The sequence below is a fragment of the Canis lupus genome, chromosome 17 (genome assembly GCF_003254725.2).
Source record: "Canis lupus dingo isolate Sandy chromosome 17, ASM325472v2, whole genome shotgun sequence".
Classification (NCBI taxonomy): domain Eukaryota; kingdom Metazoa; phylum Chordata; class Mammalia; order Carnivora; family Canidae; genus Canis; species Canis lupus.
In genome coordinates this window covers 52,756,736-52,783,671 of record NC_064259.1, presented here as the reverse complement: position 1 = coordinate 52,783,671, position 26,936 = coordinate 52,756,736, and the positions used below count along the sequence as shown (strand labels likewise).

The window sequence follows — 26,936 nt, the reverse complement described above, 5'->3', positions numbered from 1 at the left end:
ATTAACAAAGTATATACACAGAAGGAAATAAACAAAAAAAGTCAACATCATCTAAGTAAGTTTTGGGAATAAAAAATTATTTGGAGCTTGAGTGCCCAAATTTTGCCTAAATGCTCATTTACAAATATATAAAATTATTGCTTATCTACAAAACAAAGTCAACTTTTTTTTAAGACTTTATTTATTAACGAACAAAGGGTAGTGAAAGGGGAGGCAGGCAGGGGGATGGGGTAACTGGGTGACGGGCACTGAGGAGGGCTCTTGATGGGATGAGCACTGGGGTTATACTATGGGTTGGCAAATCAAACTTCAATTAAAATAAATAAAGATTTTATTTATTTAATCATGAGAGATATAGAGACATAGGCAGAGAGAGAAGCAGGCTCCCCACAGGAAGCCTGATACGGAACTTGATCCCAGGACCCTGGGATTATGCCCTGAGCCAAAGGCAGATGCTCAACCATTGAGCCACCCAGGCATCCCACAAAAGCAACTTTTTAGTGGAAATCCAGGACAATTCACATATGTGTTTTTGATTAAAACAAAAAGAAATCCTTAATTAGTTCAAAATATTTTGTTTTATCTTTGAATTTGAAAAAAAATAATAAATATAATTACTTAATAAATACACTTAAGTAAATGACCAAATCTGACAAGATGTTAAACTGATCTGAAATCAGATCCTGGCTCTGACATTAGCATGCTTGAGCTTTATTTCAGTTTTGTCACCTATTTAAAGGTAATATCCGTGTTTATGTAAAGCACTTAACAGTGTCTGCCATATAATAAGTGCTCAATAAGTGATAGCTAATAATTCAACACTTATTTGTTTAATAACTATTTAGTCAGAATGTCTAGAATGTAGCAGGCAGTCATTATATATGTTTAATGCTCAATGGCTGAGGGATGCATGAATAAATAAATATTGAATATCTGAAACCAACATACACTTTTCTCCATCTCCATGGATGTAACTCAATTTTACTTCTTTCAATCCATTCCTCTGTGTAACAAGGTAATATGCCAAAAGTTCAATGAGAATTTTCCATTGCCCTCAGAAAAAAGACCAAACTCCTTAGTATCATTTACGAATCCCATTTTACCTCTCTGGTTTTATCTGTCACTCTCCCCCCTATACTCCCACCTTCCTTCCACTTTCTATGTTCTTCAGCCAAACTGAATGGAAGTCCTCAAATTAGTTACATTCTTTCTTGCTTCCAAGACCTTTTTTATGCCATTCTCTCTGTTTAGAAATTTGCCTGATCCACCATTCCATGCCTCATCTCACCTAATTCCTACTCATCTTTTATTACTTAAGTGAGAAAGCAGCCCTTCTAGAAAGCCCTCTCTGATTCTCCAAGGTCTTCCTTTGATTAGTGGTTTTAAAAGAGTTACAGAAAATAATAGAACATATGGCACATGGGAGATACTCAATAAATCATAGATAGTATTCTTGATTATTGACAATCCCATTGATCTTCACTTATCCTAGTCTTTATCAAAAAGATAATGAAAAAAAAAAAATGAGTCCTGGCATAGGTGAGTCTCCCTGAAGGTGGGATGGAGAGGTCAAGGCAGAATTTGGCATATGTACTAGGAATAGCCATTCCAGAGGCCTCCACATCTCAAAAATATGTTACTATATAGTAAAAGAAAAACTCCAAAAACAAGTAGAAATGAAGATACCAAACTTAACCTGCTTTATGTGATTCCAAGCAAGATGTTAAGATAGAAGTACAGTAACTGGGAACATTAGATGTTTGTTTCTAATGGAAGTAGTACCTTTGTTGTATAAATTATTGATTCAGGAACTCAGTTTCTAGCACATTTATATACATATCCCTAGGAAATATATATACAAATAATAGAACTGATATATACTTGGCCTATTACTTTAAAAACTACTAAAATATATATTTGAGTAATGATTTTCTTTTCAAAGGGAATATCATGTATATGATCCCATACTCTTAAAAGAATCCAGGCAGATTAAACTTTCACTTCTGGCCCAGATCTATACTCTCACCTAAAATAACTAACAGGACAAAATATATGAAACAATGCTTTGCATATAGTGGACATTAGGCAACAACAACAATGAAAAAGTGATCTTGGAGATATAGGAAACAGACAAGAGGACTACAACTAACTGCCTGAAGAAGGTTTCTGGCAGATAATACAGGGAGAGATGCCATGGCTGAGGCCAAAACTGTCCCCAAAGTAAGGAGATAAACTTGGCAGTCCTTGGAACCCAAAGTCCTAGAGTTCACAAAGAGGAATAGTGGAGGGGAGAGAATTCTGGATATATGTAGAAGATCTCTTTCAGTATTCAGTTGAAAATGATAAACTCATGCTTGTGATAAAATTAGATGAGGCTAGGAAAAGAAATATCTAAAAGGACTAAAGAGAACAGTCCAGGGGCTTACACAGAGATAGGCATAGTGCTTGTACTCCCAACAGCAGTGGAAATCTCTTTATTCAGGGGAAATCAGGTAGTATACTCAAAAGAGTTTTGCTTTAGTTAGGGGAAAAATTAGCTCTAAACTAAATGCTATTCTGACTCTGCCTACAAAAACTTAAAAAAAAAAGGATCAACTGTTGGCAAGTAACATAACTGTGTCTATAAACAAAGCTGAAGAATATTTATAGAAATATTTGGCATCCAAGAAGGTATAACCTACAATACGTGGAATTTAACTAAAAAGTTAGTAGACATGCAAAGAATCAAGAAAAAACAATTCATAGTGAAAAGGAAATTAATTGAAATTGACCCAGAAGTTGTACAGATAATACAATTAGTAGACAAAGAACATCAAAATATGACACCACCAAAGGAATACAAAATTTTCCAGTAAATAATCCCAAAGAAATAGAAATTTGGGAGTTACTGAAAAACAATCCAAAATAATTATTTTAAGAAATAATTAAATAAATAATTATTTTAAGAAAACTCAGCATGATTCAAGGGAATGTCGACAATTCAGTGAACTCATGAAAGAACAAGAAGTTCAACAAAGAGATGGAAATAATAAAAAAATAATGAAACAGAAGTTCTGGAACTGAAGAATATATAAATCATATTGAATACTAGTATGTAAGTTAAAAGACCAAACTGCTGAAAAAAATTTGTTAATGGATACACAATATAAAAAGATGCAAATTGGGGCACCAAAAATATAAAATGGGAGAAGTAAACATGTAGAACTTTTTATACAAATGAAGTAAAGTTGTCAGCTTAAAATAGACTATTACAAACATTAGATGTTTTATATAATTCTCATGATAATAACAAAGAAAAATCCATAATAGATACACAAATAATAAAGAGAAAAGAACCAAAGCATACTATAAAAATCAATTCACAAAGACGATAAGAGGGAAAAAATACAAAACAATCAGAAAATAATTAACAAAATGGTGATAGTAAACACTTACATATTGATAATCACTCTAAATGTAAATGGTTTAAATTCTCCAATTAAAAGACATAGAGTGACTGAATGGGAAAAAAAGAAAGACCCAGTGATATGCTTCCTATAAGAGACTCACTTAAGCTTTAAGGACACTCATACGCTAAAAATGAAGGGATGGAAAAAGATAGTCCATGCAAATGGAAACTAAAAGAGGGCAGGAGTTGCTATACTTGTGTCAACAAAACAGATTTTATGTCAAAACCTGTAACAAAAAACAAAGAAGGTCATTATGTGGTGATAAAAGGGTCAATCAAAATGATGTAACAATTGTAAATATATATGTATCCAGTATAAGAATACCTAAATACATTAAACAACAATGAACAGATCTGAAGGCAAAAATAAACAGCAATACAATGATAATAGGAAGCTTAAATACCTCACTTTCAAAAATGGATAGATCATCCAGATAGAAAATCAATACAGAAATAATGGACTTGACTACAAGTTGGATTAAATAGATCTAACAGGGATCTCTGGGTGGCGCAGCGGTTTGGCGCCTGCCTTTGGCCCAGGGCGCGATCCTGGAGACCCGGGATCGAATCCCACGTCGGGCTCCCGGTGCATGGGGCCTGCTTCTCCCTCTGCCTGTGTCTCTGCCTCTCTTTCTCTCTGTGTGACTATCATAAATCAATAAAAATTAAAAAAAAAGAAGAAAAAAACACTTTAAAAAAAATAAAATAAATAAATAAATAAATAGATCTAACAGACATGTATATACACAACATCCCATCCAAAAGCAACAGAGTACACATTCTTCTCAACCACACACAGAACATTCTCCAGCACAGACCATGAAACAAGTGTTAACTAATTTAAGAAGACTGAAATCATATCAAGAATCTTTTCTGACCAATAAAAGTCAATAAAAGGAGGAAAACAGGAAAATTCACAAATGTGTGGAAATTAAACCACACATTCCTGAACTGCCAATTGGTCAAAGAAGAAGTAAAAAAGATCTTGAAACAAATGAAAACTAAAACACAACCCATCAAAACTTATGGGATACACAGCAAAAGCAGTTCTAAGAGGAAAGTTTATAGTGATAAAAGTTTATATTAATAAAAAATATTAAATATAGAACTTACAATTATGCCTCAGGGAACTATAAAAAGAAGAACAAAGCCCAAAGTTAGAAGAAGATAATAAAGATTAGTGTAGAAATAAGTGAAATAGAGACTAGAAAAAGCAATATAAATCAATAAAACTAAGAGTTGAGTTTTTGAAAACATAAAGTGGACATATCCTTAGCTAGGCTCACCAAGAAAAAAAGGGAGATGACACAAATAATTATAAATAAAAGAGGAGACATTACAACAGACAACAGAAATACAAAAGACTGTAAGAGACAATATGAACAATGACAAACCAACAAATTAGATTACTGGGAAGAAATGGATAAATTCCTGGAAACATAAAAGTTACCAAGACTGAATCATACAATATAAAATCTGAATAGACCAATAACAAGTAAGGAAATTGAATCAGTAATCAAAACCTCCCAATGGGAATATAAAAAATAGTGAAAAGGAATAAAGGGGAAAGGAGAGAAAATGAGTGGGAATGAGTGGGAAATATCAGTGACAGAACATGATATGATGTTCTGTCTGACATGACAGAACATGAGAGACTCCTAACTCTGGGAAACGAACAAGTAGTAGTGGAAAGGGAGGTGGGCAGGGGGATGGGGTGACTGGGTGATGGGCACTGAGGGGGGCACTTGACGGGATGAGCACTGGGCATGCTATATGTTGGCAAATCGAACTCCAATAAAAAAATATGCACACACACAAAAAAACCTCCCAGTGATAAAAGCCCATATGGCTTCACTGGTGAGTCCTATAAAATATTTAAAGAATTAATATCAATCATCCTCAAACTCTTCTCATATAATTCATTTTATGAGGCCAGGGTTAGTCTGATACCAAGCTAGACAAGAACACTACAAAACAAGAAAATTATAAGCCGGGGATCCCTGGGTGGCACAGCGGTTTGGCGCCTGCCTTTGGCCCAGGGCGCGATCCTGGAGACCCGGGATCGAATCCCACATCAGGCTCCCGGTGCATGGAGCCTGCTTTTCCCTCTGCCTATGTCTCTGCCTCTCTCTCTCTCTCTGTGACTATCATAAATAAATAAAAATTTAAAAAAAATTAAAAAAAAAAGAAAATTATAAGCCAATAATGAACAAAGATGAAAAATCCTCAATGAAATGCTAGCAAAAAAATTCAAGGGCATATTAAAAGGATTACATACCATTATCAAGTGGGATTTATCCTTGGGAATGTAAGGATGCTTTAATACATAGAAATAAATCAATATTAATATATTAGCAAAATGAAGATAAAAATCACATGATTATCTCAATAGAAGCAGAAAAAGTATTTGACAAAATTCAACATTCTTTCATGATACAAACTCTCAACAAATGAGGTACCTCAACATAATAAAGGTCATATATGACAAGCCTACAGCTAACATCATGCTCAAAGGTAAAAAGTTAAAAGCCTTTCCTCTAAGATCAGAGACAAGACATGGATGCTCACTATTGCCAAGTCAATAAAGTACTAGAAGTCAGCCATAGCAATTGAGCAAGAGAAATAAATAAAGGCATCCAAATCAGAAAAGAAGAAATAAAAGTATCTGTTTGCAGATGACATAATCTAATATGTAAAAAACCCTAAAGTCTCCATCAAAAACATATTAAAATAATGAATTCAGTAAATTTTCCAGATATAACATCAAAACACAAAAGTCAACTGCACTTCTATACACTAACAATAAACTATCTGAAAAAAATTATGAAAGCAATCCTATTTAAAATAGCATCAAAAATAATAAAATACTGAGGAATAAATTTAAGCAAGGAGGTGACAGACCTATACACTGAGAACTATAAGACAGTGATGAAAGCAAATGAAGTCACAAACTAATGAAAGATATCCTGTGTTCACAGATTGGAAGAAATAATAGTGTTAAAATGTTCATATTACCCAAATCAATCTACAAAGTCAATGAATTTGTATTAAAATTCCAATGAGATTTTTCACAGAAATAGAAATAATCCTAAAATTTGTATAGAACTGCAAAAGACTCAATAGCTAAAGCAATTTTGAGAAGGATAAACAAAGCTAGAGGGATCACACATCCTAATTTCAAACTATATTACAAAGATATAATAACCAAAACAGTATGATACTGGCATAAATACAAGCAAAACAAGCATGTAAAAGAGTGGAACAGAACAGGAAGCACAGAAATAAACCCATGTATATATGGTTCACTAATCTTTGACAAGGAGGCAAGAACATACAATGGAAAAAGGATAGTCTCTTGAATAAATGATATTGAAAAAATAGGACAGCCACATGTAAAGAAATGAAACTGGATCCCATCTTATACTACTCAAAAAAAATTAACTCAGAATGGATTACAATTTAAATGTAAGACCTGAAATTAGAACTCCTCAGAGATAACATAGGAAAAAGCTCTTTGACATGTATCCTGGCTATGATCTTTTGGATATGACTCCAAAGATGCAGGTAACAAAAGCTAAAATAAAAAAAAACTTCTGCAAAGCAAATGAAACCGTCAATAAATTGAAAAGGCAACCTAGTGAATGGGAGAAAATATTTGCAAACCAGGTATCTGTTAAGGAGGTAATATCCAATATATATAAAAACTCATACAACTGAATATCAAAAAAGCAAATAATATGATTAAAAAATAGGCAAATGACCTAAAAAGACATTTTTCCAAATATGGCATACAGATGGCCAATAGGTACATGAAAAGGTGTCAATATCACCAATCATTAGGAAATATAAATCAAAACTGTGAGATATTACTCAATATCTGTAAGAAAAGCTATCATCCAAAAGACAAGAGATACAAAATGTTAGCAAGGATGGAGAAAAGAAAATCCTTATATATTGTTAGTAGGAATATAAATTGGTGTAGCCACTATGAAAAACAGAATTTTGGTTTCATAGAAAATTAAAAGTAGAACTAGCATTCAATCCATTAATCCTACTCCTGGATATATATCCAAAGGAAATGAAATCAGTATCTCAAGGAAATATATGCACCCCCATGTTTACAGAAGCATTATTCACAGTAGCCAAGATATGAAAACAACCTAAGTGTTTGTCAACAGATAATGGATAAAGGAAGTGTGGTAAAAATGTATACAGTGGAATATTATTCAGCCATAAAATAGAAGGGAATCCTGTCTTTTTTAACAAGATGGAATGAACTTGGAAGACATTATGCTAAGTGAAATAAGCTAAAGACAAATACTGTATATTATTATATGTGGAATCTAAAAAGAAAAAAGAAGTCAGTTTCACAGGAACGGAGAATAAAATGGTGGTTGCCAAGAGCTAAGGATAGGGAGAAATGAGGATATGTAGGTCAAAGGGTGTAAACTTCCAATTATAAGAAGAATAATTTCTGAGTATCTACAGTACAACACAATGGCTACAGTTAATACTCCCAGTATTTGAACTTTGAAAGTTGCTGAGAGTGGTAAGCAATGTTGCTGAGAACGGTAAGCATTCTCAATACATAACAAAAAAGACTTAACTATTTTAGATTGTGGATGTATTAATTATCTTGATCTTGGCAATTATTCCACAATGTGTATGTATGTGTATAAAATCATCATGTTGTATATTTTAATATATACAATTATTTGGCAATTGTTCCTCTATAAATAAAGTTGGGAAAAAGATATTATAACTAACTTTTATATAGTCAAGTAGTTAGAGGAAAGATTAAGGATATAGAAGCATGGAGATATAAAAGGCCAAAATTGAACTTTTAAAGATGAAAACAACAATGGTTGTGATGGAAAATATATTTAAATGAGTTGACAATAGATGAGACATTGCTGAGAAAAAATTAGTAAAGCTAAAGACATAGCAATACAAACTATTCTAAATAAATTACACAGAGGAAAAAAGAATGAAAAGAAATGAACAGTAAATGATTGAGTTGTGGAACAATCTCAAGATCCCAAATATGTATATATTTGGACTCCTGAAAGGAGGGGATAGAGAATAAAAATACTTGAAGATATAATAGCCAAACAAGTTTACAAACATGAACAAAACTGTAAATATACAAATTCAAAAAGCCCAGTGAGCTCTAAACCTAAGAAATGTGAAGAAAATCAAACCAAGATACATTTTATTAAATTGCTTAACACCAGTAAAAGAGAAAAATCTTAAAAGCATCCAGAGAAAAAGACACTATTATAGAACAAAGTAGAACAAATATATGGATTACCAGGAGATTCTTACTGGAATAATCAAATCAAACTGAAAGGCAGTGGACCTTCATCTTTAAAGTACTGGAAAAAGGAGGCGGGGCAAGCTGGCGGAAGAGTAGGGTCGCCAACTCACCTGTCCCCATCAAGTTACCTAGATAATTTCAAATCATCCTGAAAACCTACAAATTCGGCCTGAGATTTAAAGAGAGAACAGCTGGAATGCTACAGGGAGAAGAGTTCGCGCTTCTATCAAGGTAGGAAGACAGAAAACAATAAAGAAATAAAAAAGCATCCAAGGGGGAAGGGCCCCCACGAGGAGCCGGGCTAAGGCCCCGTGGCGGGTGCCCCCAGGACAGGAGAGCCCTGGCCCAGAGCAGCAGGAGCTTCACCAATCTTCCGGATGGAAAAGCGCTTGCAGGGAGCTCGGGCAGGATCCCCGGAGGGGCGGGGATGCCCTCAGGCTCCCAGGGGCACTAACAGAGCACCTGCGCCCCGGGGGAGAGTGCGCCACACCCTGCGGCCGGCCGAGCTCCCTATAGGGCTGCAGCGCATGCCCAGAGGGGCCCCAAGAGCAGCTCAGGCGGCGGCTCAAGCGGGGGCTCCATGCGGCTCAAGCGGGGGCTGCACAGCCCGCGAGTGAGATTCTGGCAGCACAGGTCCCGGAGCCCAGGGCGCTGGGGGACACAGCCCAGGATCCTGTGCTCCCCCCAGGGACAGGCGGAGGCCGGGAGGACACAGGGGAGCAAAGACGCTCCTGCCACAGGGGGCCAGACCTGTGCAGATCAGCGACCCCCAACCTGGAGCATCCAGGCCCCTGCGGACTGAGAGCTGCAGTAGTTAACTGCGGGAGCTGACTCCAGGGATGGAGAACTGGCCACCGCCACTGTTGTTGTTCCTCCTGGTGTCACCTTGTACCTGGGACTGAGCAGGGGCCTCACAGGATAAACAGCTCCCACTGAGCCTTGCATCTGGCAGGGGGCTGTGCAGCTCCCCCAGGTGCACACAGCTGAGAATCAGCACAGCAGGCCCCTCCCCCCAGAAGACCAGCCAGAAGGACAGGGGGGAAAGCAAATTATTGACCAAGCAGCACTGGAAAGTTCCAGGGGAAGTTGAGGGATTTACAGTATATAGAATCAGAGGATACTCCCCCTTGTTTTTTGTTCTCTGTTTCCCCCCCCCCACTTTATTTCCCCTTTTTTTTCTCTCTCTCTTTTCTCCTTTTTCCAGTACAACTTGTTTTTGGCCACTCTGCACTGAGCAAATGACTAGAAGGAAAAACTCACCACAAAAGAAAGAATCAGAAACTCTTTCTGATTCTCTTTCTCTCTTTCTCTCTCTGATTCTCTTTCTCTCTCCCACAGAATTACAAAATTTGGATTATAATTCAATGTCAGAAAGCCAATTCAGAAGCACAATTATAAAGCTACTGGTGGCTCTAGAAAAAAAGCATAAAGGATTCAAGAGAGTTCATGACTGCAGAATTTAGATCTAATCAGGCCAAAATTAAAAATCAATTAAATGAGATGCAATCCAAACTGGAGGTCCTAACGACGAGTGTTAATGAGGTAGAAGAACAAGTGAGTGACACGGAAGACAAGTTGACAGCAAGGAAGGAAGCTGAGGAAAAAAGAGAAAAACAATTAAAAGATCATGAGGACAGGTTAAGGGAAATAAATGACAGCCTCAGAAGGAAAAATCTATGTTTAATTGGGGTTCCAGAGGGTGCTGAAAGAGACAGAGGACCAGAAAGTGTATTTGAACAAATCATAGCTGAGAACTTCCCTAATTTGGGGAGGGAAACAGGCATTCAGATCCAGGAGATAGATCCCCCCCTAAAATTAATAAAAACCGCTCAACACATCGACATTTAATAGTGAAACTTGCAAATTCCAAAGATAAAGAGAAGATCCTTAAAGCAGCAAGAGACAAGAGATCCCTAACCTTTATGGGGAGAAGTATTAGGGTAACAGCAGACCTCTCCACAGAGATGAGGCAGGCAAGAAAGGGCTGGCAGGATATATTCAGGGTCCTAAATGAGAAGAACATGCAGTCAAGAATACTTTACCTAGCAAGGCTCTCATTCAGAATAGAAGGAGAGATAAAGAGTTTCCAAGATAGGCAGAAACTGAAAGAATATGTGACCTCCAAACCAGCTCTGCAAGAAATATTAAGGGATATTCTGTAAAAGAAAGAGGAAGTCCAAGGAAACAATCCACAAAAACAGGGACTGAATAGGTATCATGATGACACTAAATTCATATCTTTCAATAGTAACTCTGAACGTGAATGGGCTTAATGATGCCATCAAAAGGTGCAGGGTTTCAGACTGGATAAAAAAGCAAGACCCATCTATTTGCTGTCTACAAGAAACTCATTTTAGACATAAGGACACCTACAGCCTGAAAACAAAAGGTTGGAGAACCATTTACCATTCAAATGGTGCTCAAAAGAAAGCAGGGGTAGCCATCCTTATATCAGATAAATTAAAGTTTATCCCAAAGACTGCAGTAAGAGATGAAGAGGGACACTATATGATACTTAAAGGGTCTATTCAACAAGAGGACCTAACAATCATGAATATTTATGCCCCCAATGCAGGAGCTGCCAAGTATATCAATCAATTAATAACCAAAGTTAAGGCATACTTAGATAATAATACACTTATACTTGTGACTTGAACACAGCACTTTCTACAATCGACAGATCTTCTAAGCACAACATCTCCAAAGAAACACAAGCTTAAATGATACACTGGACCAGATGGATTTCACAGATATTTACAGAACTTTACATCCAAATGCAACTGAATACACATTCTTCTCAAGTGCACATGGAACTTTCTCCAGAATATACCACATACCGGATCACAAATCAGGCCTTATCCAATAACAAAAGATTGGGATTGTCCCCTGCATATTTTCAGACCATAATGCTTTGAAACTAGAACTAAATCACAAGAAGTTTGGAAGGATTTCAAACACGTGGAGGTTAAGGACCATCCTGCTAAAAGATGAAAGGGTCAACCAGGAAATTAGAGAAGAATTAAAAAGATTCATGGAAACTAATGAGAATGAAGATACAACCATTTAAAATCTTTGGGATACAGCAAAAGCAGTCCTGAGGGGGAAATGCATTGCAATACAAGCATCCATCCAAAAACTGGAAAGAACTCAAATACAAAAGCTAACCTTGCACCTAAAGGAGCTGGAGAAAAAACAGCAAACAGATCCTACATCCAGCAGAAGAGAATTAATACAGATTCCAGCAGAACTCAATGAAATAGAGACCAGAAGAACTGTGGAACAGATCAAAACCAGGAGTTGGTTCTTTGAAAGAATTAATAAGATAGATAAACCTTTAGCCAGCCTTATTAAAAAGAAGAGAGAAAAGACTCAAATTAATAAAATCACAAATGAGAAAGGAGAGATCACCACCAATACCAAGGAAATACAAACAATTTTAAAAACTTATTATGAACAGCTTGTTCATACACCCATAAATTAGGCAATCTAGAAGAAATGGACGCATTTCTGGAAAACCACAAACTACCAAAACTGAAACAGGAAGATATAGAAAACCTGAACAGGCCAATAACCAGGGAGGAAATTGAAGCACTCATCAAAAACCTCCCAAGACACAAAGTCCAGGGCCAGATGGCTTCCCAGGGGAATTCTATCAAACGTTTAAAGAAGAAACCATACCTATTCTACTGAAGCTGTTTGGAAAGATAGAAAGGGACAGAATACTTCCAAACTCATTCTATGAGGCCAGCATCACCTTAATTCCAAAACCAGACAAGGACCCCACCAAAAAGGAGAATTATAGACCAATATCCATGATGAACACAGGTGCAAAAATTCTCAACAAGATACTAGCCAATAGGATCCAACAACACATTAAGAAGATTATTCACCATGATCAAGTGGGATTTATCCCTGGGATGCAAGGCTGGTTCAACACCTGTAAAGCAAACAATGTGACAGATCATATCAACAAGAGAAAGAACAAGAACCATATGATCCTCTCAATAGATGCAGAGAAAGCATTTGACAAAATACAGCATCCATTCCTGATCAAAACTCTTCAGAGTGTAGGGATAGAGGGAACATTCCTCAGCATCTTTTTAAAAGCTATGTATGAAAAGCCCACAGCAAATATCATTCTCAATGGGGAAACACTGGGAGTCTTTCCCCTAAGATCAGGAACACGACAGGGAGGGACGTCCACTCTCACCACTGCTATTCAACATAGTACTAGAAGTGCTCACCTCAGCAATCAGGCAACAAAAAGAAATAAAAGGCATTCAAATTGGCAAAGAAGTCAAACTCTCCCTCTTCGCAGATGACATGATACTGTACATAGAAAATCCAAAAGACCCCCCCCCCAAGATTGCTAGAACTCACACAGTAATTCGGCAGTGTGGCAGGATACAAAATCAATGCCCAGGAATCAATGGCATTTCTGTACACTAACAATGAGACTGAAGAAAGAGAAATTAAGGAGTCAATCCCATTTACAATGGCACCCAAAACATAAGATACCTAGGAATAAACCTTACCAAAGAGGTAAAGGATCTATACCCTAAAAACTACAGAACACTTCTGAAAGAAATGGAGGAAGACACAAAGAGATGGAAAATATTTCATGCTCATGGATTGGAAAAATTAATATTGTGAAAACATCAATGCTACCCAGGGCAATGTACACATTTAATGCAATCCCTATCAAAATACAAAATACAAAATCTGGACTTTCTTCAGAGAGTTGAAACAAATCATCATAAGATTTGTGTGGAATCAGAAAAGACCCCAAATAGCCGGGGGAATATTAAAAAAGAAAACCATAGCTGGGGGCATGCCAGATTTGAGATTGTACTACAAAGCTGTGGTCATCAATACAGTGTGGTACTGGCACAAAAACAGACACATAGATCAATGGAACAGAAGAGAGAACCCAGAAGTGGACCCTCAACTTTATGGTCAACCAATATTTGACAAAGAAGGAAAGACCACTGGAAAAAGGTCAGTCTCTTCAATAAATGGTGCTGGGTAAATTGGACATCCACATACAGAAGAATGAAACTAGACCATTCTCTTACACCATACACAAAGATAAACTCAAAATGGATGAAAGATCTAAATGTGAGACAAGATTCCATCAAAATCATAGAGAAGAACACAGGCAACACCCTTTTTGAACTTGGCCACAGCAACTTCTTGCAAGATACATCCATGAAGGCAAGATAAACAAAAGCAACAATGAATTATTGGGACTTAATCAAGATAAAAAGCTTCTGCACAGCAAAAGAAACAGTCCACAAAACTAAAAGACAACCTATAGAATGGGAGAAGATATTTGCAAATGACCTATCAGATAAAGGGCTAGTATCCAAGATCTATAAAGAACTTATTAAACTCAACAGCAAAGAAACAAACAATCCAATCATGAAATGGGCAAAAGACATGAACGGAAATCTCACAGAGGAAGACATAGACATGGCCAACAACCACATGAGAAAATGCTCCGCATCACTTGCTATCAGGGAAATACAAATCAAAACCACAATGAAATACCACCTCACACCAGGGAGAATGGGGAAAAATAACAAGACAGGAAACAACAAATGTTGGAGAAGATGTGGAGAAAGGGGAACCCTCTTGCACTGTTGGTGGGAATGTGAACTGGTACAGCCACTCTGGAAAACCGTGTGGAGGTTCCTCAAAGAGTTAAAAATAGATCTGCCCTATGACCCAGCAATTGCACTGCTGCGGATTTACCCCAAAGATACAGATGCAGTGAAACGCCAGAACACCTGCACCCTGATGTTTATAGCAGCAATGTCCACAATAGCCAAACTATGGAAGGAGCCTCGGTGTCCATCAAAAGATGAGTGGATAAAGAAGATGTGGTATATGTATACAATGGAATATTACTCAGCCATTAGAAATGAAAAATACCCACCATTTGCTTCGACGTGGATGGACCTGGAGATGGAGAGTATTATGCTGAGTGACATAAGTCAATCAGAAAAGGACAAACATTATATGGTCTCATTCATTGGGGAATATAAAAATTAGTGAAAGGGAATAAAGGGAAAGGAGAGAAAATGAGTGAAAATATCAGTGAGGGTGACAAAACATGAGAGACATCTAACTCTGGGAAATGAACAAGGGGTAGTGGAAGGGAAGGTAGGCGGGGGGTTGGGGTGACTGGGTGATGGGCACTGAGGGCGGCACTTGACAGGATGAGCACTGGCTGTTATGCTATATGTTGGCAAATTGGACTCCAATAAAAAAAAATTTTTAAATAATGAAATAAAAAATAATAATTATAAATAAATAAATAAATAAATAAATAAATAATAAAGTACTGGGGAAAAAAGCTATCAACACAGACTTCTGAAGTCAGCAAAAATATCTTTCAAAAATGAAGGAGAAATAAACTTTCACAGAATGCACAATCACAATCTGAAAGAATTTATCACCAACAGATCTGCACCATAAGCAGAAGGAAATGATACCAGATGGAAACCTAGACAAAAGAATGAAGAGCACTGGAAAGGATAATTACATGGGTAAAAGATTTTTGTATCATTATTTACGTATCTTTAAAAGATAATTGGATGCTTAGGGGAAAATAATAATAATATGGGAGTCATAATATCTGAATAAGCAAATTATATAACAATTATAGCACAATTGCCAAGAGGCAGGAATGGGAGTATTCTGTTATAATGTTCTTATGCCCCGTGTAAAATGATATAGTATTACCTGAAGGTAAGCTAAGATTAAGTTAAAGATGGATAAAGACATAATACTTAAACTATAAAAATAACACAACAAAGAATTACAAGTAATAAGCCAACAAAGTAAATAAAATAGAATTGTAAAACATGCTCAATCCAAAAGAAGTCATAAAAAGAAAGGGAAAAAGGAATAACAAAACAGATGGGTCAAATTTAGAAAATGGCAAGATGATAAATTTAAATCCAACCATATCAATAATTACATTAATTTAAATATTCTGTGGTAGGCAGAATCTCAAAGAGCCTCCCAAGATTCCTGACTCCTATTATGCACAACTTACATAATTCCCTCTCCTTGATTATGAGTAAGTTCTTTTAAAAGAACATCAGAGGGGCACCTGGGTGGCTCAGTCAGTTAAGTGTCTGCCTTCAGCTCAGGTCATGGTTTCAGGGCCCTGGGATCAGACTCCCTGCTCAGCGGAGATTCTGTTCTCCTTCTCCCTCTGACCCCTCCACCCCTCCTTGCTTGTGCTCTCTGCTCTCTATTGTGCTCTCAGTCTCTCAAATAAACAAATGTTTTTTAAAAAATATCAGAAACAGAAAAAGTCAGAAAGACTCAAAGCTATAGCAGATGTCCTCCTTTTGATCTTGAAGAAGCAAAGTGCCATGTTGAGAAAGGGCCAAATGGCAAGGCCCTGAGAATGGCCCCAAGGAGCTGAGAGTGGCCCCTGATCAGAAGCAAGAAAAAGAAAACTCCATTCATACAACTGATAGGAATTGAGTTATACCAACAACTTGAGGGAGCTTGGAAGTGGACCTTTTCATAATCAAGTCTTCAGATGAGGATGCAGCCGACTGGCACCTTCATGTCAGCCTTATAAAGCCCTGAACAGAGAACCCAGGTAGGATGCACCAGACCAGTAATTCATGTAAACTATGAGTTATAAATTTATGTTGTTTTAAACAGCTGTTTGTAGTAATTTCTCACTCAGCAAACCAATATGTTATAAAAACACTAATTAAAAGGCACAGACTGTCAGAATAAAGGGGGAAAAGCCCTATTCAATTACATGCCACTTACAACAAACCTATTTTAAACATGGTTACAAGTTGAAAGAATATAAAATGACATACTATACTAGTATCAATCAAAATAAAGCGAGAATAAGTATATTAATATAAAACTAGATTTCAAAAAATATTACAAGTGTTAAAAAGGGTCATTTGAAAATAATAAATAAGCCAATCCATCAAAAGGACATAGCAATTCTAAAAGCTTATGCACATAACAAAGCTTCAAAATATATGAAACACTGATTGCACTTCAAAGAGAAATTTGCAAATCCATAATTTTAAGTGGAAATTTCAATACCCCTCTCTCAATATCTGATAGACAAGAACAGAAAATTATTATAGAGAAGGTTTAAACAACATTATCTAACATTTCCTAATTGCTATTTGTAGAACATTCCATCCAAAAGCAAAATAATACACACTCTTATAAAAAGATTCAAGTCACACAAATATAATCTGACAAAAATGAATTAAATTATAAATCAATAATAAAAAGTTATCAGGAATAACCTCAAATATGAGTGCCTAATATGAGGAACAGGAAGGAAGAGCAGAGAGAGGGATTGCAAAGGGACAGGAGGAAAATTTTAGTGAGTATGAATATGTTTATTATCTTGATTGTAATGCTATCTTGATTGTGACACTATTACATATGTCATAACCCAGCGTACTTTAAATATACACAGTGTTATAGGTTATGGTTTGAACTGTATACCCAAAATTTCATACATTGAAGTCCTAACCCCTAATATCTCTGAATGTGATCATATTTGGGAAACAGGAGAATTGCAGATATAATTAGTTAAGATGTCATTCTGGAGTAGGGTAGCCCCCTCAACCAATATGAATGGTATACTTATAAAAAGGGGAGTTCTGGACACAGACACATGGACAAGGAGAATGTTATATGAAAATTGCAGTTATGCTGCCACAAGGCACAGAACTATCAGAAATTAGGATATAGACATGGAACAGATCCTTTCCCAGCACCTTCAGAGTGGGGCCTACTAAGATCTTATCTCAGACTTCTAGCCTCTAGAACAGTGAGACAATAAGTTTCTGTTAAGACAGTTTGTAGTACTTTATTATGGCAGCCATAGGAAACTAAATCATGCAGTTTACTGTATGTCAACTATTCCTCAACAAGGCTGTATTTAAAATCCAGTATGTAGAAGTGACCCGTGCCCACTTCTCTGGCTTCATGTCATATCAGTCTCTCACTCTATCCTTTACTTACAATGTTCCTTTAAACATTCTAACCTTGTTCTTGCAACAGGACTTTTTCATTTGCTATTGTTTCTTATGAAGAGCTCTTTCACCAGTTCTCCAGATGGCTTCCTCATCATCTCAGCTTAAAAAATACTTCCTCAGAAAAGCCTTCCTTCACCACCAAATCACTCTGTCACTTTTTAAAAATATTTTATTTAATTTTTGAGAAAGAGGGAGAGAGAGAGAAAGCGCTCACAGAAGCACTGGGAGGGGGTGGGGAAAGGGAGCAAGGATTCCCTGCTGAGTGGGGAGCCTGTCACAGGGCTCAATCCTAGGACCAGATCTGGATTCAGACACTCAACCAACTGAACCAGGCAGGTGTGCTGACCCTGTTATTTTCTAATCCCTTATCTCATACTTTCTTCATAGCACTTAAAACTTTGATATTATTTGTTTACATGTTTATTCTGTTTCTGCCCTTCCAACTAGGATGTAAACATCTTAATTGGAAATTATCTGCCTTGATCATCACTGTATCTTTAGAATTCAAACCAGACTATTATATTACATATACTAGATGTTCAATAAACATTCATTGAATGCATAAACAACTGGAAATAGATATGCTTTTCCTAGAGCTTATAATTAGAAACATAGAGATGTTATTACAACTGCTCTGATGTTCTGGATTTTTTTCTGCATTTTTTTTCTTTTTTAAGTAGGTTCCATGCTCAACAAGAGGCTTTAACTCACCACCCTGAGATCAAGAGTCACATGCTCTACCAACTGAGCCAGCTATGCACCCTAACTGCTCTGATGTTCTATAGATAGTTACAGGCAAAGGCAGGCTAAAACTCAAGTTTCCTGATGTCCTTATATTGCATTAAGTTTTTAACTCATTTTCAAAGGAAAAAAAAAAGCCACCTACAGTCTTCAGTTGGAATTGGAATATGAATCAGATTTACTAGTATTTTCCCCTTGTCAAAGAGAGGGTAATTTTCTAGCTTGCTCTACTTACATAAAATTCTAAAAACCCTGTGCAACAGTTCTTTTTTAAAAAAAAAAAATCAGTTCATCTATCTGAATTCTGAGCTATCAGTAAGGGTCACATTAGAATAGCCTGCCATTTGAAACAAAATCTGAGTTTTATTAAACTCTTTTTAATGCTTTTTTTCTTAAACAACACAGATAATGATAGCAAGTAGAGTAGGGCCTAATGTGCATATTGGTCATTTATTATCCTAAAGCTCCTAAGTGGAGGGACAAAACTGATTTAGTAATATGTATAAAAATTATGTCATTTTGCTTCTCTCTTCTGGGAACATGCTAAAGCCCATAAAATGCCAGACTTCCATGAATTTACACAAGCTTTTTCCATCCATTTCAAAACATTTTTTTAAATTAAGGTTATATATAAATGTTAATAGGAACTGCTAGCATCTTCAGTAATAAAATTCATAGTGTTACAAAGTCAGATCAGTATCAAGTTTTCTTTCCTGTTTATAAAAAATTATTTCTTGATCCCTTAGTGTAATATCATTCACTCTATTTTTGTTACTTTATAAAAACTCTTGGTAATTAGATATTATTTCTCTGGTTGAATAATATAAGCAGTATTAACTGTACTCATAATAACATGTGTAGCCACTTCCTAGCAGCTAATCAACAATATTAATATTAATTTTTCATTACTAATCTCACAAAAAATTATTTCAACTTTTCTCATCTTTGTTTAGTACACCTTTTATTTTAAAAGAAGTTCACAGTATTTTATATGCAAAAATCAAAAGGTTGTTTGCAAATTAATCTGTGGTAGCCAAAAAACAATAGTGTGATTAACTTCTTTCACTACAGGCATATATAAAACAATTGAAGTGAGAGAAGCTAGACACAAAAGATCACATATAGTGCAATTCCATTTATGTGAAATAATACAGAATAGGTAAATCCAGAAAGACAGAAAGCACACTAGTAGTCACCAGGAGCTGCAGGAGTAGGAATAGGGAATAACAGCAAATAGGTAAAGCAAATGGGTATCCTATTGGGATTATAAAAACGATTTGGCACTAGATAAAGGTAGTGCTTGCATAACATTGTGAATGTATTAAATGCCACGGAACTATTCACATTAAAATGTTTAATTTTATTATCTAATTTTCACCTAACTTAAAAAAAAAAAGACAATTGACAGCTTGAAGCAAAAGTAGCAAGGTATTGTGTGATTTATAACATATGCTATAAAAAAGTAAATTATATGTCAAGAACAGAACAAAGGACAGGAATGGAAAATGAAAATATATTTCTGTAAGGGTCTTATATAAAACATATGAAGTGGTATAATATTATTTGAATGTAAGTTATGATAAGTTATATCTTAGAGCAATCACTAAAAATAAAAGTATAGCTAAAATGCCAAGAGTGTTTAAAGAATGAGAAGACAGACTGGGAGAAAATACTGGCAAAAGAAGGATGCTTGGGTGGCTTAGCGGTTGAGTGTCTGCCTTTGGCCCAGGGCGTGATCCTGGAGTTCCGGGATCAAGTCCCACACTGGGCTCCCTGCATGGAGCCTGCTTCTCCCTCTGCCTCTGTCTCTGCTTCTCTCTCTCTTTGTGTCTCTCATGAATAAACAAATAAAATCTATATATAGGCAAAAGACACATCAAGTAAAGACTGCTATCTGAAATATACAAAGAATTCTTAAAACTCAATAGTAAGAAAACAATCTAATTTTTAAAATGGACAAAACACCTGAACAGACACTGCAACCAAGAAGACACGCAGAAGGCAAATAAGCATATGAAAACATGCTTCATTCACATATGTCATCAGGGAAATGCAAATTAAAACAGATACCACTACTCATCTATTAGAATGGTCAAAACCCAAAACAATGACATTACCAAAAGATTTTGGAGCAACAGGAACATTCACCCAACTAGGTAACTAGTATCAAATCATACTAAATACCTCCAGAAATCAACCTGAAGACTAATAGAACAAATGGCATAACTAAAGGGAGAGAAGAGGCCATGAGGAAGGTAGGAAGTGTAAAGATGCAGTATGAAAGGAAAACTGATCATAGGTGCTGCAAATGGGAGGTAACTGTGGTCATGGAGAAGGGGGAGAGAGAGAGAGAGAGAGAGAAAGAGAGAGAGAGAGAGAGAGGGAGGGAGAGAGAGAACACAAGGAAACTCACAAGGAGAACATTTCCCCAAAACTAGTGGCTGGGAAAATTAGAGGAGTTGACTTTTGTGAGTTCTTGCAACCAGCAGAGTTTAGACTGGTGTTTTAAAGGTTACGGGGCTTGACAGCAATAGAGCCCTGAGGGTACTCCCCAGCTCCTAGAGAGAAGGCAGACAAAAAACCTGGGGGCAGACCATGTAGAAACAGGGATCTGAAGAATACCTGGAGCACGCAGAGGGGAGATTATTCACTCTTCTTGGAGCACATCCCTGATAAGTTCACACAGATGCCTCTCTGAAGACAAAGGAGCTGGCTGGCACCATTTCCCTCCCCTGCCCCTCAGCATAAATGCAGAGCCACCTGTGGGAAGCAGCTCAGCCTCAACACTGACTACCTAACCTGCTTACACCAAGTCCAATACCCCTGTACTCTGGCACAACTGCCCTTCTCAGTCAAGCCTGTCTCTGCCCCAGCTGAGTGACAAGACACTTCCCCAGAAGATCAGCACAGTCCCCTGACCACACCACATGCCTAAAGCCTGGAGTTTTAAAACTCAGCATGTTTGGCTGGTATAGGGCCTGGAGGGCACTGTACTGCTCCTGGAGAGAAGGCCTACAAACAACCCAGAGGCAAACAGTGTAGAAACACTGATCTGAAAAATGCCTGGGACAAACCAGTGGGGAGATTATTTGCTCTTCTCAGAGTGCTTCACTAAGAAGCAGTGTGTATGGAGACTCCTCTCCAGAAACAGAGGAACTGGCTGGCATCATTTCCCTTCCTGCACCCCTCAGCACAAATACATAGCAAAGTGTGGTAAACAGCACTGACACTGGCTGTGTACCTGCTTATACCAAGTCCCACATCCCTACACTCTGGCAGTCCTGCCCTTCTCAGTCAAGTTTGCCTCAGTCCCAGTGTGGTGGGCCCCTTCCCCAGAAGGTCAATAGAACCCCTGCCCATACCACATCTCCCAACCAGAGAGTTCTGCAATGCTTCAGTTCTAGTGGAAGTAGTATCAAGTACCATTTAACAAGCAGACCAGAGCACACCAAGGTAAAACTCACCACATTCTGGCCAAGGACCAAACACTGCCCACCTCAAGCAAGGAGAGCCTGGGCAGCCAACCGGCCTGAAGGATAGTCGAAACACAATAGCAGAGTGCATGCAACACATACCAGAGATACTCTCAGAAGCACCAAGCCCTGGACTCTATATGACCTCTTCATAAAGCAATTCTTCTCAGGAGCAGAAAACATAATGGGCTTTTCTAACACAGAGAAGACGACAGAAATTTAGACAAAATGCCAAGATGGAGAAGTTCATCCAACATGAAAGAACAAGATAAGGCCTTGGCCAGTGATCTAAGCAAAACAGATATAAATAACATGACTCGTGAGAATTTAAAGCAACATTCATAAGAATACTCAGCAGGCTCAAGAAAAAAAAATGGAAGACCTTCATTACAGAGTTAGTACAAGAGCTAAAAAAAAGTCAGAAATGAAAAATATAATAACTTAGATTTAAAGCAGACTTGATGCAATAAACACAAGGATGGAAGAAGCAAAGGAACAAATGAGTGATATAAAAGATTAAAAACGGAAAATTAAAAAATGGAAAATGAAGCTGAACAAACGAGAAAAAGAAACTATGGAACACAAGAACAAATATAGGGAACGCAGTGAGTCCATCAAACATAATAACATCAGTATTATCGGAGGAGAAGAGGGAGAAAGAGGAGAGAAGGAGGAGGAGGAAGAGGAGGAGGAGGAGAAGGAAGGAGAAAAAGGAACAGAAAATAATAGCTGGAAACTTCCCTAATCTGGGGAAGAAAACAGCATCCAGATCCAGGAGGCACATAGAACTCCCAGCAATATCAACAAAAACAGACCAACCCCAAGACATATTATAATTAAATTTGCAAAATAGAGCAATAAAGAAAACAATCTTAAAGCAGCAAGACAAAAGAAGTCCCTAACTTACAAGGGAAGACCCATAGGCTAGCTGCAGATCTCTCCAAAGATATATGGCAAACCAGGAGGGACTGGCATGATATATTCAATATGCTGAATGGGAAAAAAATCTGCAGCCAAGATTACTCTATCCAGTAAGGCTATCATTCAGAATAGAAGGACATAAAGAGTTTCCCAGACAAACAAAAAATATGGGAATTCATGACCACGAAACACCTTGCCAAAAATATTAAGGGGGGTCTCTGCGTGGAAAGGAGATAACAAAAGTGACAGTATAAAGGTAGGAAACACAAAAGGAATAAAAAAATATTCTGTAAAAAAAATCAGCCATGGCACTCACAAAATAAAAGAATGTAAAATACGACAACGCATACATAAAACGTGGGGATAAGTAAGGAACGGGTTCCAACTTAAACAATCAACTTAATATAGACTGCTATATGCAGAAGAGGTTATATACAAACCTAATGGCAACCACCTATCAAAAACCACTAATAGGGACAACAGAGTGGCTCAGTGGTTGAATGTCTGTCTTTGGCTCAAGGCGTGAATCCGGAGTTCTGGGATCAAGTCCCGCCCGCATTGGGCCCCCACAGGGAGCCTGCTTCTCCCTCTGCCACACATGTGTCTCTGCCTCTGTATGTCTCTCATGAATAAATAAATAAAATCTTTTTTAAAATCTCACTAATAAATGTGAAATAATAAAGAGAAAGAAAGCCAAATATATCACTAAAGAAAATCAGCAATGAAAGAAAGAAAGGATCAGAGAAAATCTCACAACCACAAAACAATAAAATGACAATACATAACTATCAATAATTACTCTGCATGTAAATGGAATAAATGCTCCATCAAAAGACACAGAGTGAAGAATAGATAAAAAAAACAAGTACCGGGATCCCTGGGTGGCGCCGCGGTTTGGCGCCTGCCTTTGGCCCAGGGCGCAATCCTGGAGACCCGGGATCAAGTCCCACGTCGGGCTCCCGGTGCATGGAGCCTGCTTCTCCCTCTGCCTGTGTCTCTGCCTCTCTCTCTTTCTCTCTCTGTGACTATCATAAATTAAAAACAAAAACAAAAACAAGTACCATCTATATGCTGCCTACCCAAGACTCATTTTAGACCTAAAGACACATGCAAAGGAAATGAACTAGGGGTGGTGGAAGGGGAGGAGGGCGGGGGGTGGTGGTGAATGGGTGACGGGCACTGAGCGGGGCACTTGATGGGATGAGCACTGGGTGTTGTTCTGTATGTTGGCAAATTGAACACCAATAAAAAATAAATTTATTATTAATAAAAGAAATAAAATAAATGTTCAAATTCTAAAAAAAAAGAAAAGAAAGTGAAGGGATAGAGAAACATCTATCATGTAAATGGATGTCAAAAGAAAGCCAGAGTACCAATACTTATATTGGACAAAATACACATTAAAAACAAAACTGTAACAAGAGATGAAGAAGGACACTATATAATAATAAATGGGGGATCCCTGGGTGGCGCAGCAGTTTAGCGCCTGCCTTTGGCCCAGGGCGCGATCCTGGAGACCCGGGATCGAATCCCACATCGGGCTCCGGGTGCATGGAGCCTGCTTCTCCCTCTGCCTGTGTCTCTGCCTCTCTCTCTCTCTCTCTCTCTCTGTGACTATCATAAATAAATAAATAAAAATTTAAAAAAATAAATGGAACAATCCAACAGGAAGGATCTAGCAATTGTAAATATTTATGCACACAATGTAAGAGCACCCAAGTATACAAAACAGTTAATAGAAAATTGAAAGGAACTAATCAAAAATAATACAATAATAGTAGGGGACTTTAACATCCCAATTACATCAATGGGCAGGTCATCTAAACAGAAAATCAACAAGGAAACAATGGCTTTGAGAGACACACTGGACCAGATGGACTTAACAGAGTCAGAGAATGTTTTATCCTAAAACAGCAGAATACACATTCTGTAAGTGCACACAGAATATTCTCCAGAATAAATCACATATTAGCCCACAACAAAGCCTCCAGAAATTCAAAAATCAAAGTCACACCATGCATCTTTCTAACCACGATGCTTTGAAACTAGAAGTCAACCACAAGAAAAAGAATTGGAAAGGCCACAAATACATGGAGGTTAAAAAACATGCAACTAAACAATGAAAGGATCAATTGGGAAATAAGAGAAGAAATTAAAAAGTACAAGGAAACAAATGAAAAAGAAAACACAATCATTCAAAATCTCTGGGATGCAAAAAATGGTTCTAAGAGGGAAGTTTATAGCAATACCGGCCTACTTCAAGCAGCAAGAAAAATCTCAAATAAATGAACCAACCTTACCCCCAAAGAAGCTAGAAAAAGAACAAACAAAACCTAAAACCAGTAAAGGAAGGAAATAATAAAAATTAGAGCACAAAAAAGTACATCCATTCACGATAAAAATCCTTGACAAAGTCGACTTAAAGGAAACATACCTAAACATAGTAAAGGCCATATATGAAAAACCCACAGCTAACATTATCCTCAATGGGGAAAAAATTGAGAGCTTTCCCCCTAAAGTAAGGAACAAGACAAGGATCCACTCTCATCACTTTTATTCAACATAGTACTGAAGTCCTAACCACAGCAATCAGACAACGAAAAGAAATAAAAGGCATTCAAATCAGTAATGAAGAAAGAAATAAAATTCTATTTGCAGATGACATGATACTGTTTATAGAAAACCCTAAAGATTCCACCAAAAGAACTACTACAACTCATAAATGAATTCAGTAGAGTCACAGGATACAAATCAATGTAAAGAAAGCAGTTGCATTTCTACACACTAATGAAGCAGCAGAAAACAAACCCATTTATAATTGAACCAGAAATAAAAGATACCCAGGAATAAACCTAACCAAAGAGGTGAAAGACTTGTACTCTGAAAACTAAAAAACATGGATGAAAGAAATAGAAAGAAAGAAAAAGAAAGAAAGAAAGAAAGAAAGAAAGAAAGAAAGAAAGAAAATGAAAATGAAAAAAAAAAGAAATTGAAGACCACACAAGGAAATGGAAATACTTCCATTCTTATGGATTGGAAGAACAAATAGTGTTAACATGTCAATACTATACAAAGCAATATACATATTTAATGCAATTTCTACCAAAATACCAACAGCGTTTTTCACAGAACTAAAACTAACAATCCCAAAATTTGTATGGAATCACAAAAGACCTCGAATAACTAAAGCATTCTTGAAAAAGAAAAGCAAGTTGAAGGCATCACAATTCTGGACTTCAAGTTATATCACAGAGCTGAAATATGCACAGAGAACAGAAATATGCAAAGAGAAACTGGACCACTTTCTTACACCAAGGAATTAAAGACCTCAATGTGAGACCTGTAAGCATAGAAGAAAGCATGGGCAGTAACTTCTTTGACATTGGCCCTTGCAACTTTTTTTCTAGTTAGGTCTCCTGAAGCAAGCAAAAATAAACTATTGGGACTTAATCAAACTAAAAAGCTTCTGCACAGCCAAGGAAACAATCAACAAAACTAAAGGTAGCCTACAGAATGGGAGAAGACATCTGCAAATAACATATCTGATAAAGGGTCAATATCCAAAATATATAAAGAACTTATGACTCAACACCCCCCCAAAAAACCAAATAATCTAATTTAAAAATAGGCAGAAGACATGAACAGACATTTCTCCAAAGATAACATACAGATGGCCAACAGACATGAAAAGATGTTCAACATCACTCATCATCAGGGAAATGCAAATTAAAACTACTATGAGATATTACCTCACACCTGTCAGAATCAACAACACAAGAAACAAATGTTGGCAAAAATGTGGGAAAAAGAACTCTTCTACACTGTTGATGGGAATGTAAACTGGTGCAGCCACTATGGAAAAATACCATATGATTTCACTCGTATGTGGAATTTATGAAATGAATGAACAAAGAGGAAATAAGAGAAAGAAACCAAGAAATAGACTCTTAACTATAGAGAACAAACTGATGGTTACCAGATGGGAGATG

General features: G+C 37.0%; 1 protein-coding gene across 1 annotated transcript in view; it reads right to left on the bottom strand.

Moving 5' to 3' along the window:
- SYCP1 (synaptonemal complex protein 1) overlaps positions 1-26,936 on the bottom strand; it is a 142,576-nt gene that overhangs the window by 309 nt on the left and 115,331 nt on the right. The gene's annotated exons all lie outside the window — the stretch shown is intronic.